The sequence below is a fragment of the Canis lupus genome, chromosome 2, assembly GCF_048164855.1.
Source record: "Canis lupus baileyi chromosome 2, mCanLup2.hap1, whole genome shotgun sequence".
NCBI lineage: Eukaryota > Metazoa > Chordata > Mammalia > Carnivora > Canidae > Canis > Canis lupus.
In genome coordinates, this window is record NC_132839.1 from 91192324 (window position 1) to 91210028 (window position 17705).

The window sequence follows — 17705 nt, forward strand, 5'->3', positions numbered from 1 at the left end:
ACTCACTTAGTGAAGCCTTTGGAGGGAGAAGGAAGCTTGGTTAAGGGAAAAGTATAATGTATGAATCTGTAAAAACAGGCAACTATAAAGTTAGGGAGGTAGAGTAAGTCTTAAGTATATTCAAAGCAGAGAGAATGTGGATATATTCTCTAAGGAATGCATATGCCTAGGAGAACTTCTTCCTAAGGAGGGATTTTTTTTCCACTTTGTAATTGTCACCTTTAATTTATTCATATTATCTCCAACCCAAGAAACCTTTTAGTTTCATTCCCTTATATAACGGCAGAATTTGAAGGAGCTTTAGTAATCTTAGAACTTTATTTCTTTCTTATTCCTCTCTTTCTCAAGACGATTAGAGATTACCACTAAGAAAAAAAATAGATGAACATATAAACATAACAGAGTGAATGAGACAAAATAACAACAACAACAAAAAGAAATCGGAATTATGAAAAGGAGGAAAATATATTTCAAATGAAAATCATTTTCATCATTGGGAATAAATATCCCAGTGCACCTCAAGAACCAGAATAATTTATGGAGTCTCTCTCACTGACAGGATTGAAGCATTTCAAGCCGCCTCTTAGAAGATGTGATACTTTCCTGACAATGCATTTTAAGAGGATTTTGCATAGAGGGGAAAATTACTTAGTTAATATTCTAATAGTATCCTTTTGTTATTGGTAATAGCATCCTTTTTAAAAATTATTTTTTGGACAAAGCATCTATGTACATGCAAGAATGCTAGTTTTCATTCACTTTGTCCCATGATTCAAATAACTTGATTGATTTTGCACATGTTCTGGGAATGTACAAGCAAACCATGACCCTGTATCTGCAGAAGACTGAGAAGGGGAAAAGGACTTTTAAACTAATAGTTATAAGCTACAAAACAGAAATACGTAAGCAGTTCTGGAAACATGGAGGTGACAGCGTCCAGTTTTGCTCACTTGGGGTCCAGAGAAAGACTCATGGAAGGAGGTAAACTTTGAGTTCCTTTTGAAAGTGGGAACTTCCCAGGTTGATAAAGGGAAGTGAAGAGCATTTCGAGAAGGATAAAGAGAAGAAAATGTCACTTTATGTGAGCACTTGGGAGAAATCTTAGACCAGAAGAAAGGAGCATCTGGGAGAGTAGAGAGATGACTTTAGAAAGGTCGATAAGATTTTATGTGCTAGACTGAGGAGTTAGCTTTTAGGCTTTGGAAGTGAAGTGCCATGAAAAGATGTTAAGCACAGGGGAATAAGATCAGCTTCGTATTCCAGAATATCACTCAACTCTCCACATTCTTTAATATGTGTAAGGTATTTCCTATGTTTTTAAAGAATAAAACAGAAGTAAATCATTCACTTGATTGTTTTTTTTTTTGAACACGTATTAATCAGGGCTCTCCAGTAAGAACTGAATCAACAGAATATATAGAGATACATGGAAAGAGGTTTATTATGAGGGGTTGGCTCACTCGATTCTGGAGGCCGAGCAGTTCCATGATCTGCTGCGTGCAAGCTGGAGATTTGGGAGAGCCAGCAACGCAGCTCCAGTCCCAGCCCCAGTCGGACTGGGGCCCCAGGTTAGGCATCCAGGTCTTAGTTGTGTTCTGAAGGAAGAATTGGGATCGTCAGCCTGAGACTATGTATGGAGTGTGCCAGAAAGAAAGGAAATAAACATGACACCAAGGTTTTACACAGAGTAGGCATTTGAAGGAGGGGCACTTCAAGAGGGAAGATAGCTTTGGGCAGGTTGATTTAAAGATGATCTAGGAGGGATCCCTGGGTGGCGCAGCGGTTTGGTGCCTGCCTTTGGCCCAGGGCACGATCCTGGAGATCCGGGATCGAATCCCACATTGGGCTCCCGGTGCATGGAGCCTGCTTCTCCCTCTGCCTGTGTCTCTGTGCCTCTCTCTCTTTCTCTGTGACTATCATAAATAAATAAAAATAAAATAAAGATTTAAAAAAAAAAAAAAAGATGATCTGGGAAAAAAAAATAAAGATGATCTAGGAGCACCTATGTGGCTCCTTTGGGAAGTGTCAGACTCTTAGTTTTGGTTCAGGTCATGATCTCAGGGTCATGAGACTGAGCCCTGCATCAGAGTCCACGCTGAGGGCAAAGTCTGCTTGAGATTATCTCTCTCTCTCTCCCTCTGCCCCTCCTCTCTTTCTCTCTCTCTCTCTAAAATAAATACAATCAAAAAAAAAAAAAGAGGATCTATTGGAGGCCAAACATGTACATTTTTAGATGCCATCAAAAGCCTTCTTCCTTCTTCCTTCTTCCTTATTCTTAGCTGTTGCCTGCCTGTGTTGGAACATCGCTCCACTTCTGGACTTGGATGAAACAGTGTATTATATCCAATCACTTGGAGGTAGCCCCTGAGAGATCACCAAGGAGCAGAAGTCAGTCTATTTCTTCCCTAGATGTGGAAGACATTGTTCCATTTCTCTAAAATCTATCTACCTGTCTTTCTATCTATCACTTATGGTCACACATGGTCTTGGCAAGAGCTTTATGATGAATAACTTCTATTATTATCTTCAGCAAAAGACAAGATAGCTGAATTATTGAGAATCTAAATAAATTGCCAAACATCACGCAGTGCACATTAAGGCAGAACCGGGATTTGAACCGAAGATACCTGGCTCCGCGGCCCGTCTTTGTAAGAATCACCCTCTACTGCCCCAGGAGTTGTGGGTAGCACGTCTGGATACATGTCCGGCTCGGAGAATTACATTAGTCATCATCATCTCATCTCTCTAGGCCCTCACTTTTCCTGTATTGATTCAGGCCTCCGGTGGCCCACATGCCTCGAGCACCTGAGGAGGAGAATATTGGATTACGCTGGGGGTATGTAGTTGGAAAACACCTTTCAGGGAATTCTAATTCACCTTGCCCTGTTCTCTCTTCAACTCAGGGAAAATCACCGCATTAGATGGCTTCTGTGGATATCTCTCACAGGGATGGTAAAGTCATTAAATTGAAATTTGCAGGGGATTAAGTGTCAACAGTGTGCTAGATACATATCACAAACTTAAAAATGCTCAGCTGTGGGTGGCTCCATTATTATTTGAAGGTTTGCATTGCAGATATGCCTTGGCTAAAATATCTAATTTTCTTCCTTTTTTTTTTATTGCAGTACAGTTAACATATGTTATATTAGTTTCAAGTGTACAACATTAGAGATTTGACAACTATATGCAATACGTCGTGCTCACGTTGATAAGCACAGTCATCGTTTGTTCCCATACAACGTTATTACAATATTATTGGCTATGTTCCCTGTGCTGTACTTTTCATCCTTGTGACTTATTTCGTAACTAGAGGTTTGTACCTATTAGTTCCCTTTAGCTATCTGTTTCACCCATTCCCCTATCCCCTCGCCTCTGGCAACCCCCAGTTTGTCCTTTGTATTCATGATTCTGTTTTTTGTTTGCTTGCCTTGTTTTTTTTTTTTTTAATATTCTCTATGTAAGTGAAATCATATAGTATTTGTCCATCTCTGTCTGACTTGTTTCATTTGGCATCTTTATTGTCACAAATGACAAAGTGTCATTTTTCCTTATGGCTGAGTAATAGTCCAAGAGACATAATGACCAAAACACCAAGGATCAAAGAGAGAATCTTAAAAGTAGCAAGAGAGAAACAAGTAGTTATATATAAAGGAAACTCCATAAGGCTATACGCTGATTTTTCATAAAGTACCTGATTTTCAATATTAAGTTTTGCTCTGCTGGCTAGGCCAGATTCTGTGACCTTCAAAAATTGCTTCCATTTTGGTTAAAAAAAAAAAAAAAAAGTCATGATTGTAGATAGCTGTTGCTTTTTTTTTTTTTTTTCAACGTTTTCTCCTTCCTCTAAGGAGAGAACATTATACTTATCTTACTTTTACTTACAGAATTATGGAAGAATGGGACTAAAATCCATACCTTATGATCAACTTGTTCGTAACACTTCCTTAGGCAGTTTTCCAATGATGACAGACACAGACACGCCAAATACAAACTCTGGAATCTGAATCAAATTGCTTTTTCTCGCGGTACTCATGTTCATTTTCTCTTGATGTATCCCCTGAGACGAGCTGTCCCTATCACCCTTTCTTCAGAATGACACCTTTATGTTTAAAGTAGTGTGGAATTAATTGTTAAAGAGCAATCACCCAGAATAATTACCAGCAAATGAAAATCTATACTTTAGCTTATTTAAAATAAATTGATGGTCTTAGCTCGTACAGGACTCATCTCTGCCTTTGACCCCCGTGTGTTTTTTGTTCTCTATTATCACTGGAAATTCTGATGCTGAATGGACCTCGAGGCCTGAGACATGCCAAAGAGCAATGATCTCTGGGTAAATACTCAGCCAATCTTAGGCTTCAACAGTCTGGATGATATCTTCTCTGTCAATGAAAGATTATTTCTTCCCCTGCTCACTGAAACTGTCCATGTATTAGTTATTTGGAATTCAAGTAAAACATATACATTGTGAGTGAAAATAGCGGGCTTTGCCTCCTAGATTTATAACAACAGAAAAACCAAAGAAAAAGGCAGCATAATGCATTCTTTCATGGATAAGAAATGCAAACACACCAGAATCAGAGGTAGAGCAGAGTTTCCAAATTGACCGAGTGATCTGAATCTTAAATGGTTAAGTCCCATTTTTTTTCTTTGCCTCAGGCTCCTATCCAGCTTACAGAGAATGGGGGCTGGGGTGCTGTGGGAACCTGCAGGAACTATTTGGATAATAATAGTGACGAATACCTCATGAATGCAGGATGAGAACAGTATCAGAGTGGAAAGAACCTTAACTGGTTATTTTGTGTTGTGCTACCAGCCATCCAGAGAGAGGCGGTGAAATCTGTTATCCTTGACTCGATGTGGAGTCTTTTTCCTTAATGGTGCAGCACAGGTCAGCGCGGGAACTACTAATATTTTCCTGCACATCACGTTATGTTCTGAAAGTTGCCTCATTAAGTTTATATCAAATCAGGAATGGGAATGCAGTTAGAAAGCCAGTGTTGTGACTATGAAATGACAATATTTCATTTTTATCACTTTGGCCTCATAATCACTGAAAAGCAATTCTTTCCCCAGAGATGAGATTTTTTTTTTTTTTTTCATCAACCATATATATCCTAGAGGGACCAGTACACTAGAACCTTGTGTGTAAGCATGAGTAGGAATCATCCAAGGAACAATGCCTAGGTCATTCTTCTAGGCAGAAGCTGCTGAGTCCCTTCAAAGAAATGATCTCTCCACCCGTGGCCACCAGGACAGGCTTTTAAGGCTGTTTCCAACTGGTCTCCCTGCCTCCAGGCTGCCCTTATCTAGAATAATCTACTTGGTGTGAAAATATGACTCTCACTTGCCAGTTCTCACTCAGTTCTTCTGATCTGTAAAAATGAGGGTAATACTTGCACCTCGCTTGCAGAGTTTGTCAGTGGTACACTTAGCATCCTTGATAACCAGAGTGAACCATTTCACTCTGATAACCAGAGTGAACCATTTCATGACCATATTATTATAAAATTATTTTCAGTCATAGCCATAAAATAAAAAATGTAATAATAATAATGGCTAGAAAAGGAACACAGTGATAGTTGTCTTTTGTTGAACTTTGGATACTTATGCCAGCAAAACTGAACACTAAAAAAATGAAATAAATAGCAAATTAATAGATTCGCAATTTAATTATATATTTTATAAATACATATTTTTGATAAAACAGAAACAATTTTTGATTAAAGAGAAATAGTTTTGGTGTGACCAATCGAATAACAAATAAGATTAAGAAATTTTAATTCTAAAAATGTTATTCAAATCAGTAAAATATATATTTTTTGAAGATTTTATTTATTTATTTGACAGAGAGAGAGAGAGAAGGCACAAGCAGGAGGAGTTAGCAACAGAGGGAGGGGGAGAAGCAGACTTCCCCTGAACAGGAAGCCAGATGTGGGGCTCAATCCCAGGATCCTGAGATCATTACCTAAGATTAAGGCAGATGATTAACTGACTGAGGCACAAAGATGCCCCAAATCAGTAAAATATTTTATGTGTGAACTAAAGCTAGCACCTACCAGACAAAAATTATATTTTGCGTTTTGCATTGTTCAATTATTCTCAATTTGCAATTAAATAACTCTTCAAATGATGGTATAAAATGACATAATGAAAGCCAGTCAAGATCACAGCAACCAGTAATTATAGGATTTAAAATAATAAATTATATTTCTTAGGAAAGAGTATTTTATCACACTGATATTATTCATGATTTTTAACTCATGGTGGTAATCATACTCTGTTCTATCATTGTTTTTAAATGCTCTATACACAATGCATCTCTTTATTGTCTATATCAAGAGGCAGACTCACCCCAGTGTCTTGCCTATTTTATATTGTCGATGGGGATTCTGGAAGGGTTAAAATGAACTAACATCTAAAGTACTTGGAAGAGGACCTTACATATGGTAAATGCCCAAAATATTACTAAAATTAAATACTAATGATACCTCCTTATATTTACTATATAAAGACAAAGTCTAATCTTATTGGCATATTTAAGACCATCCACAATCTGGTCACACAGTTTTTTCTTTTCACCTAAAAGAGTGAAGTAAAAACTTTAGTGGCACAAAAATTTTACTCTTCATTCTTCACTCATCATCAGATTTCCTGCTAATTTTTTGATAAGCCCTCTCCCTTTCTTACCTCTAGAAACTTCATTCTTCAAGGGACACCTTAGTTGCTGATTCTTCTGATACTTCCTTACCTTTTTCAATTCTACTGTTCAGAAGATTCACCATCCATCCATCTGTCCATCTATGATCCATCCATCCATCCATCCATCCTTCTATCATTCATTGACTCATCCATCCATCCACCCATCCATCTGTTTGTTCATGCATTTGTCCATCCATCCATCCATCCATCCATCCATCCATCCATCCATCTGTCCATCCATTTTTCCTCAACATCTATTATCAGAATGCTTGCGATATTCACAACAATCTTCTAGCAATGAATAGTAAATAGAGAACAATTGCTGGCTTATATCGATTTAAAGTCTGCTGGAGAAAAGAGAAAAGTAGCAATTGTAACTCACTATTTTTAGTGTTATCCTTAGACAGCAAGAATCGAGTGCTATCAGAGCACTTTGGGTGGAAGGGAAGGAAGTAAGGGGGAAATTTAAACAGTATGGAGAGGTCAAACAATGTTTCCTGGAGAATATCAGCAGCATTCAAACCGAAATCTAGAATGAAACTTATCTAATAGAAAAGAGCAATAAAATGACAAGAGTGGAGAGAATGTCTCAGCACAAAATGTATCAGGAATTATGGCGTGAAGGGATAAAATACAAAGGGAGTTAAAAGTTGCACATTTTTTGTAGGATAGAAAAACTCATGAACGAACCCTGGAGAGGTAATCTAAGGTCAGATCATTCAAAACCTTATCAAATCTCTGTTCAGAGGTTTGGTAAAGACTAAGAGTGGTGAGGAGACACTGAAGGGTTTGAAGCAGAGAAGCTATTTGATTTGGGGTCTTAAATATTTTTATATTTAAGTATAGATTTTGTATTGGGGAGGGGAAAATATTCAGAGAAGGAAAAGTGTTTTGGCTGTTGTAGGGATATGATCGTGAGATGATGGTGACTCTCCTAAAATAGGGCAATGGGGATGGATTCTCAAGATTGAAGAAGTACAATTGGAAGGATAGGGTAACTGGACACTGGTGACTAGAGACAGAAAGGCATCAAAAATGGTTTCTTAGGTGGCCTTCAAGTTAGATGATAGCACATTACTAAGAGGGATGAATCCAGAAGAGATGGCGCCAGTCACCAAAATTGGGCCTTTTGCTGGAGAGCATATTGCTGGGGATTCCACATCACCTGTGGAAGGATGATGAGCCCCAAGAAAACGTCATCTTGAATTCACCTGTCAAGACACAGCAGTGGGAATGAGCGCTCAACGAGCATGTGAAGGCTGAAGAGAGAAGCTGGCCGGGAACACACCAAAAATTTCGTAGCGAAGTTCCAGGAAAGACAAAAGAGCAGGAGCCAGCAAAGAGGTACAAGGAAACCTGGAGGAGAATGGTGTTGGGGAAGCTTCTTTGACATATAATATTTATTATAGCTCTGTATGAATTTATTTCTCTCCTTCACAAGAATTCAATTTCTTGAGTATCAGAATCATGCCTTCGTATGCCTTGATTCTAGCACCGTATCCAGGGCTCAGGACATGTGCTCACCGTACCCAGCACATGTCTATTGGATGGGAAAAAATAGTGTTGAACAATAGAGGGGATTTTCTTCTCTGTTATTTTTCTGAAGCAGCAAAGCATTTACAAAATCAGGCCTGGTGCATTCGGATAGAGCCAGTGCTGTCTGGTGAAGGGAGTAGATGTGTCATCTTCCTTGCAATAGTTTACATGCATGTAAATGATCTAAACTTGAATAACCTTGAGCTTGGGTTAAGAGCTTTTAAAAAAGGTGGCAAGTTTCAAACAGCAGAAGAAAAGCAGTCTGTGGAAGAAATAGTGTCAGTCATAATGAGCCAGTGTAGATTCCAAGACATTCTGATCAAATTAAAGAAAACATGTCAAATAAGTTGGAAACCACAGGCCATGGGGAAAACGTTGTAATAGCAATCTTGCCAGAAAGAGGCTGTCCAATCAGTTTAGGCAGGAGATATGTGCCAGGATGGAATGATTTATGTGGAAAATTTGAAAACTTGATCCACACCCTATTGAAATTAGTGGATCATGGGAATAATATGGGGTTATTATGTCCAAAGTCAAAGGGCTTGATTTAGTATTCTCAATAGAATATCAAACAGGTAGTGAAGGAGAAGAGAATATTCCTCCCAGAAAAAGCAACCTAAAGGCCAAAATTTCTCATAAAAGTGGAATGTGCCCAGAAATTAGTGAGGCTGATACCTAATTTATAGGCAGTTGAGTGTAATGGAAAAAGGACGCATTTTGAAACTGGGGTTCAAATCCTGTTATAGTCAAATTAAATGATATGACCTTACATAAGTTAATTAATCTCTTGGAGTCTCATATTTCTTATTTGTAAAATTAACATAATAGTTCCCAACCTGTTAGGCAGTTTGAAGGATTAAGTGATAAAAGTAAGTGCATTTGTAGTGCCAGGATATTAGGTGCTCAGTAGAACCTGATATTTCTCATTTATGATCATAACTCCCCAAAGGTACTCCGCAGCCTCAGAGGTAAGTGGAGACAACAGTACTAGTTTTCTGTTTTTTCTAGTCATTACTTATTTTAAAAAGGTATATTTTTCCCAATGATTCAAAAAGGCAAATGAACTTTATTTAACCCTGTAATTTTATTCTATGGCATAGAAGAAGGTTGACGGTTGTTAGAGTCAACATATATGATTCTGTAGCTTTGTACTGTTCTTCCTTAACACATATGCATGTGTGCACACGCACACGCACAGAAGGACAACAACAAAACATATATTTATGATCTCTCTCTCTCTCTCTCTCTCTCTCTCTATATATATATATATATATACATATATATATATGTACTATGTGCCTTAATTAAGCAAAGGTTATTCCTGGAAATGTAGGCAGAGCATTGATGTTACTCAGACAACATGAGGGAGACTCAGAGGTTACAGGGTAAGTCCTAGGAAACTGAAAAAAAAATTGTTGCCAGTTATTTTTACCATCCTCACAGAAAGTGAGAGAACCCCAGGGGTCTCCAAGATATTAAACTCAACTTAATTACTGCCAAAGTTATGGCACAGCTAGTGTACCACTTAATTAATATGGAATAAAAAGAAAATACGCAAATGAGCAGAAATAAGCAGTGTTAGTGGAGAACTCATTTAATTCTTCCTATAATTCTTACACCAGGATGAGGAAACATAGCAAGGAAGTCGTGCATTTGTACTGTGCATGTAAAGTGAATTGAACAGACTTTCCACGAAAATTGTCTCAGTTGGGTTTGACATTGATGAAACTTCAGAATCACCTCAGCCTTTTGAGATGTGATGCTGAGAGTCGCTAAACTAATGAAACTTCCTTGTATTTTAGAAAATGAGATAAAAAGAATATCCAACTTGCTTCCCCAGATTGTGATATTATCTCTGGCTAAAGAACAAGAAGGTGAACGTGTCTATCTTTCTTTTGTCTAGAATTTTTAAGCCTCATATGCAATGCTGAGTATGGACGTTATATCTCAAATAATTCATGAGCCACAATGCCACGTGTATTTGAGAGGATATAAAGATAATCATGGAGTTTTGAAGGTAGGAAGATTAGAAGCTGTAAACAAAAAGGGAATCCATAATCAAAGTAAGAGTCATAATATTTGTGGAGATTTGTGGTTGATTATACTGAGAATATTACAAATATTTAATAACAAATGCAGCGCTGAACCGGACGCCAGACTTTACTCTGGGAGTTGAGTCTCGGAGAATGAATGGTTATTTGCTAGAACATAGTGTGGAGACCTAGAGAGGTATCAGAATGAAGGGATGGGGTTGATCGGAGTGGCTAAAAGACGTAGGAACATTTGAATGTTGTAACAACTGGTCCTATATGCTATGGTTGGTCGCCAACCTTGCATATACTTTCCTCAGTGTTCACAAGAAAGGAAGCTGGAGTGTTGATTGATTCTGATGTATGTATGGAATTTGATGTGGAATCTGTACATAGCCCTCAAATCTAGGAGGATGTTATTTCTTCCCTCATTGGAATCCAAAAATCTCCACTTATCAGCCTAGGATGCTGGCCTGGTAGTAAGCCCTCTACCCCTGAGTCACTAATGGAAACCATCCCGAGGAGAAATCAGAACACCCAGAAAAACCACACATGTGTGTGGAACCTGAAATCATTCGTGCAGTGTGAAAACCTCAAGCCTGGAAACTAATCTAAAATTGGCCTGAAAATCCTACAGAAATCCCCGTAGGGACTTTGCAGAGGCAAATAAAAAAGCACTTCTTGAGAATATCTCCAGAAGCTGAGAAAAAAATGGGATTCTTATGGGGGGAACTTCCACTGAATGAAATAACAGACAAAATAACTATGCACCCAAGAAAACCCACAACCAGAGATTGTCATCTGATTCTGGATGGGAACTAAAGATGATAGCAGAAATAAAGCTATGGGCACTCTGAAAGGAAATTTAAAATAAGTACATTAGGATTACAAAACAACATAAGACCATAATTTATACTCCTAAAGTGAGAACGGTATACAATTTTATGTATTTTTTATTTTGTTTTAAAGATTTTATTTACTTATTCTCGAGAGACACAGAGAGAGAGGCAGAGACACAGGCAGAGGGAGAAGCAGGCTCCCTGCGGGGAGCCCTATGTGGGACTCGATTCCAGGACCCTGGGGTCATGACCTAAGCCGAAGGCAGACACTCAACCACTGAGCCTCTCATGCTTACCAATGATATATATATATATTTTTTAAAAAGAACTTGATACTCTTTTGTAAAAGAACTAAAGGGATATTCTAGGAAAATAAATGTAAATAAAAGAAAAATATCATAGGCAAAAATTGTACTAATGTAGTAGTGGTTAGATTTTTTTAATTTTTTAATTTTTAATTTTTTTGTAAATTTATTTTTTATTGGTGTTCAATTTGCCAACATATAGAATAACACCCAGTGCTCATCCCATCAAGTGACCCTCTCAGTGCCCGTCACCCAGTCACCCCCACCCCCCGCCCACCTCCCCTTCCACCACCCTAGTTCGTTTCCCAGAGTTAAGAGTCTTTCATGGTCTGTCTCCCTTTCTGATGTTTCCCACTCATTTTTTCTCCTTTCCCTTTTATTCCCTCTCACTATTTTTTATATTCCCCAAATGAATGAGACCATATAATGTTTGTCCTTCTCCGACTGACTTACTTCACTCAGCATAATCCCCTCCAGTTCCATCCACGTCGAAGCAAATGGTGGGTATTTGTCATTTCTAATGGCTGAGGAATATCCCACTGTATACATAGACCACAGCTTCTTTATCCATCATCTTTCGATGGACACCGAGGCTCCTTCCACAGTGTGGCTATTGTGGACATTGCTGCTAGAAACATCGGGGTGCGGGTGTCCCGGCCTTTCACTGCATCTGTATTTTTGGGGTAAATCCCCAGCAGTGCCGTTGCTGGATCATAGGGCAGGTCTATTTTTAACTCTTTGAGGAACCTCCACACAGTTTTCCAGAGTGGCTGCACCAGGTCCCATTCCCACCAACAGTGTAAGAGGGTTCCCCTTTTCTCCGCATCCTCTCCAACATTTGTGGTTTCCTGCCTTGTTAATTTTCCCCATTCTCACTGGTGTGAGGTGGGATCTCATTGTGGTTTGGATTTGTATTTCCCTGATGACAAGTGATGCGGAGCATTTTCTCATGTGCGTGTTGGTCATGTCTATGTCTTCGTCTGTGAGATTTCTCTTCATGTCTTTTGCCCATTTCATGACTGGATTGTTTGTTTCTTTGCTGTTGAGTTTAATAAGTTCTTTATAGATCTTGGAAACTAGCCCTTTATCTGATAGGTTATTTGCAAATATCTTCTCCCATTCTGTAGGTTGTCTTTTAGTTTTGTTGGCTGTTTCTTTGGCTGTGCAAAAGCTTCTTATCTTGATGAAGTCCCAATGTATATAAGCATATATTAATACACGCACAAAAAACAATCCCAAGTAAATGTCATGCTAAATGATGAAACACTGGACACAATCCCTTCCAAGCCCAGAAAAATACAATAATGATGAAGCCCACCATGACCAGAATTAATTCTATTCTATTTGAATATGAGCATAATAATTCTACTCTAATATGAAAGTGAACTACGATGGGAAAACTCCAGTTACAAATGGAGACTGACTATATGTGTATTTACATCTCTCCTACCGTCTCTCTCTGAATTTCCATTAAGGGATTATGAAGAGAATAGATTCAGGAGCAATAAGAATGATGGGCCTTGTTGGACGGAAGGAATCTCTCATCCTTACCTCTTTCAGTCAGATATTGTAGAACAATGATACTTTCCAGTAGATGTGAAGTCAACAGAATTTTCAAAACCCCATTTCCCTTACTTAAAAAAAGTCCATAACCCATCTTAGTTTTTATATTGTGTGATATAAGGATTTTTCTTTGTCCTACTTTTTTTTTTCTTTTAAGTTTTTTATTTAAATTCCAGTTAACATACGGTGTAATATTAGTTTCTGGTGTACAATTTAGTGATTCAACACTTCCGTACACTACCCAGTGCTCGTCACAAGTGCACTCCTTAATCAAGACCACCTATTTACTATTAGTATATATTTATTGTATATTTATATATATTATATATAGAAAACAATATCACATCATCATTTATTCAGTAAACCATTGTTTTTACATTGAATAGAAATACTAATAGTTGGCCCTTTTCAAGTTTAAATCAATGAATCTATCATCTATCTATCTATCTATCTATCTATCTATCTATATTTAAAGATTTTATTTATTTATTTACTTGAGTGAAAGAGAGCATGAGCAGGGGAGCAGCAGAGAGAGAAGAAGGCTCCCCACTGAGCAGAGATCCTGATGCGGGACTTGATCCCAGGACCCTGAGGTCATGACCTGAGCTGAAGGCATACGCTCAACGGAATGAGCCACCCAGGAGCTCCTCAAATATATATTTCAATCTATTCTTAGACTCCTCTCTCTTCTACTGATCAATTTCTCCTCTCGTACCGATGATATTGTGCTTAGATCACAACAGTTTTCGAGTAAGTTCTCCTAGTTGGCATATACCTACTCACACTTTTTCCCTTTCATACTTCTATTGGCTAGTCTCAGGTATGGGATATCCTAAATAAATTTAAAATTATTTTACCAGACAGGTAAAAGAAGATTGTTATTGAATTGTAACAAGTAATTTTGATATAGATATAGATCACTTTAATTTTTTATTACTTATTTTTTATTTAGTTATTGATTTATGATTTTCATTTATTATTTATTACATAGTATATTGTTTCTGTTCTATATGCATCCAACTAATGGCATAATAAAATAAAATAAAAGTCTAATTTTAAATAAAGATGAAGAAATAGATTCAATTGGGTTGTAAGAGTTGTAAGAGTTGTAAGGTTGTAAGAGGTATCAGGGTTTGAACCTTGTTCCATGCCCTTCCCTGTGTATTTTTTCACAATTTGATTTATCTTCATCTCAATGTAAGAGTCAACTTTTCAGAAAACGCCTTTGTTATGTTCCTCAGACTATAAAATGACATTGTCCCATTCCTCATAGAATAGCTGCATTAATAGGACATGGTGGGGTTTCTTTAGTTGAGTAAAATGTTGTTTTCTGAAGAAAATTCATTGCATCATTTGCTGAGATAATCTAAAATCTTTTTTGGGTCTCACCTGGGTGAGAAGTAATTGGACTGCGTTGTTTTTGCTTTTGTGGAGTGCTCTTAATGGAATTGCACTTTGGCATTTGGCTTTTTGCTCACACTGGAGGAATATTATAATAAAGGACACTAGGAGATCTGTGGCTGTATTTACTGTATTGATATTGTGGAATGTCTGGTTCAAACTCCTCTGTGATCTCAATACCAGCTGTAGTGGAGCAGCTCCTGAATTATCAGTTGAGTGGTTTTGTTAGGGATTTATTCGAATTTTATAATTGATTAGTATCTTTTTATCTTGGCTAGTAGAAAGCCCAAAGACAATATTTCGCATTTGGAAAGTAAAATTTGTAGGTAAACCCTCTGTTGTCCTTTGTTGTTGTTTTATTTCCCTACATTATCTTTCCTTGGCCTGGATTTTCTTACTCCTTTTTTATCTTCTCTGGCTATATTTTACATTTGCTTTTAAGCTACCTAAAAACAATTCACACACAAAGGGCATGAATAAGTATGGAAGTATATAAATGAGTAAAACCATTTTTCTTAGCGTATGTTTCTTCAACTGAGGCATCTCTCCTCCTCTCGGGTGTCTCTGATTATTGAGGCTTTTCTTGATGACCTTTTAAAAGATGGCACCTACCTTCCACACTGTCTCCATGTTTCCCACTTTATTTTGCTCTGTAAGATTCACCGCCATCTGAGATGCTAGATGTGTTTTGTTGCTGTTTGTTTTCTATGTCCTCCTACTAGGGTGTAGTTCCATATTAACTGCTTGAGACCTAGAGCACAGGGGTGAATGCTTGGGTAAATTTTAATGACTATCAACTTCAAAGTAGCTCCCCAAACCAGCAATTTTGGAATAACTGTCACAATGCCCAGTACACTAACTTCTCCACTTCTCCTTCTTCTCCTCTTTCTTTACCTTTAAAGAAGGCACAGTCAACAAGGCTCTGGGCACAACATACCTCTTGATAGGGTTCCTGGCTGGTCTGGGTCCTTGAGAGTCTCTCCTATTTCAACACTAAATGCCAGTCCTGGAGAACAATTTCTATTGAAGATTCAAAGAATTCTTTTTGGAGTGATAATGAAATACAATCATGTTCATTGTTTATTTATACAATCCTAGTTTTTATTAGCTTTTGATGGCAGAGAACACTTCCGTTTTGCTCACTATTGCACACCTACATTACATCATGGCAGTGACTAGCACAAAGCTGGAGAACACGTATCTGTTGAATCGTAACTTTCTTAAGAAGTTATTATGTTCTTATAATTATGATAAACATTTTAACTAACACCTATTTTAATTTTTAACATAATAACGTGAGTTGAATAGTGTTATCATCTACCCGTGTTCATATTGTTATCCCAATCTTACAACTGAGAAAACTGAAGCTGAAAGAAATTAAATAATATGTTTCATAAACTTACAGAGCTCATAAGCACAGAGATGGGACTTGATTCAAGATATTTCTGATTCTAGAACCTAGCTCTTAAATTTCAGTAACATTGCTTTGGACATGATCTCTATTCCCTTTTCCTGCCAGTTCTATTTCTTTTGTGTATCATCCTAATTGGCTGCATCCTTCAGTAAAAATGTAGATAGTCCTAATTGTGGATGTTGCGAGCCAGGTTTTAGTGCTGCAAGGCTTCCTTTTCCAAGAAAAAAAATGTAGTTGTTATAAAAATGACTTCTGATCCTCTTAGATTGTCTGATAAGCCATGTATAATGCCTGAGCTAATCTTTTCTGAAAGCTCTTTGGGCAAATTGCTAACACTCAGGTCTGACAGTTTAATGCTATTACACTACAAAATATATGTTCTTTCCCAAAATAAACATGTTTTATAATAGCAATACAGATGTCGTCAAGGGGCAAGGTTATCGGGAGATAATTAGACCCCAGAGAGATTACAGGCTCTTAGATCATGAGAGCAGTATTGCGAGCCTGCCTTATTAAATAATTGTAAGAAAGTCAAAGTCAACTATAAATACACACATTTCCCTGTAATTACTTTAAAAAGTACAAACCCAAGGTGCATGCCGATGTGCTGAGATGATAAGGCTTCTCTCTCCATTACACTAAAATGTCTAAATATAACCTAGAAAACCAACTTTCAAATTGAATTTTAAATAAGAATGTGAAAGGAAAGACACCTCTTCCTTCCTTTGCTAACATTTTTAGGTTAGCTGTTTTAAGGACATTTTTAAACCCTGGCAAATGAATGGCTGAGTTCCAGGAAATAATCCACCCACCCTATATTTCATACTTCATAAAAAATAATAAAAACCTAATTACGCGAAATTCTCCAAATATAAGTCTCTGTATATTTGCACATAATTATATCCTTGTCCTGAGACATCTTCTTCTCTCCTTAGACTCAAACTTGCTAACCGGAAGTTGACATCGACCTGAGAAACTTCTACATCATCCTTAAAAAGAGCTTTATTCAGAGATTTGTAAAAATTAATAATAAAAAAATAAAAGATCTGTGAAGTCTTTCCCTTCTACCACTGATCACTGCATCTCCTCAACATCAGAACTCTTAAATATTTCTTCTTTGTTGTTCCAATAGCGTTTTAAGATTATTTTTATTAGCACAGTTATCTGATTACATTGTCTTGTACATTTAAAGAAGTTTGACCATGTTAGACTAAGGACAAAAAACGTCAATCCTTAGTTCCCACCACAGTGCCAAGCACAAAGCATTTGCTCAATAGATATTTACTGAATAAATGAATGAAGACATTAATAAGGTGAGCTTGTCCAAACCAGGTAAATAGACTCAACCATAATATATAAGGGAAATTATTTCCAGTAGATGTGTCTACTATTGTTCATGGCCTCCATTGCTGGTCACCCAGTGGGGCGATAAATTCTTTTCTCCCAAGAAGAGATTATTTCTGCAAGTGGAAGTTTTGGGACCCTGAGATTCTCATTCCTATGCAAACAGATTCCACTTACATTTAGTCTCCCTGAAGGACCTGGTTTGTCTGGTTTGGTGCCTCCTCCCCAGGGCCCAGGACACTGCAGGATACAAAACCCTGTGTGCTGACTTCAAACCTGTGAAGACTCTTCCATCTGGGCCTATTAAAGCATTTACATTACTTTCCCAGGGCATCACAAATGATTAGTGACCAAGCTGAACTTCAAAATAAGATCTTCTGTGTCCAAGTATGTGCATTCTCCACGAGATTATTTCCAGTTACCAATCAATCCCAGTCAAAACAACCGTACAAAAATCGTGGGTTGCTTATCTTTGTGTTTGACCTTTTCCAGAATTTCAACAGAGGCATTGTGAAGTATCTTCTTCCTTTAGGTCCTGGATGCACTTTACAGTTTCAAGGTTCTGAAATCC

The 17705-nt window shown here is 37.6% G+C and overlaps 1 long non-coding RNA gene across 5 annotated transcripts in view; it reads right to left on the reverse strand.

Annotated features, from left to right (window-relative positions):
• Positions 1-1442: 1442 nt before the first annotated feature.
• LOC140610701 (uncharacterized) overlaps positions 1443-17705 on the reverse strand; it is a 39817-nt gene continuing 23554 nt past the window's right edge. For 2 of the 5 annotated variants that reach the window (XR_012012252.1, XR_012012258.1), the window contains 5 exons: positions 15314-15396; positions 14989-15127; positions 3916-4099; positions 2628-2805; positions 2015-2364 (listed from right to left, as the gene is read on the reverse strand). This is a non-coding gene — a long non-coding RNA (uncharacterized lncRNA). Of the gene's footprint in view, positions 1596-2014; positions 2365-2627; positions 2806-3915; positions 4100-14988; positions 15128-15313; positions 15397-17705 lie in introns of those variants that run through there. The other 3 variants (XR_012012256.1, XR_012012254.1, XR_012012259.1) reach the window with 3 other exon arrangements.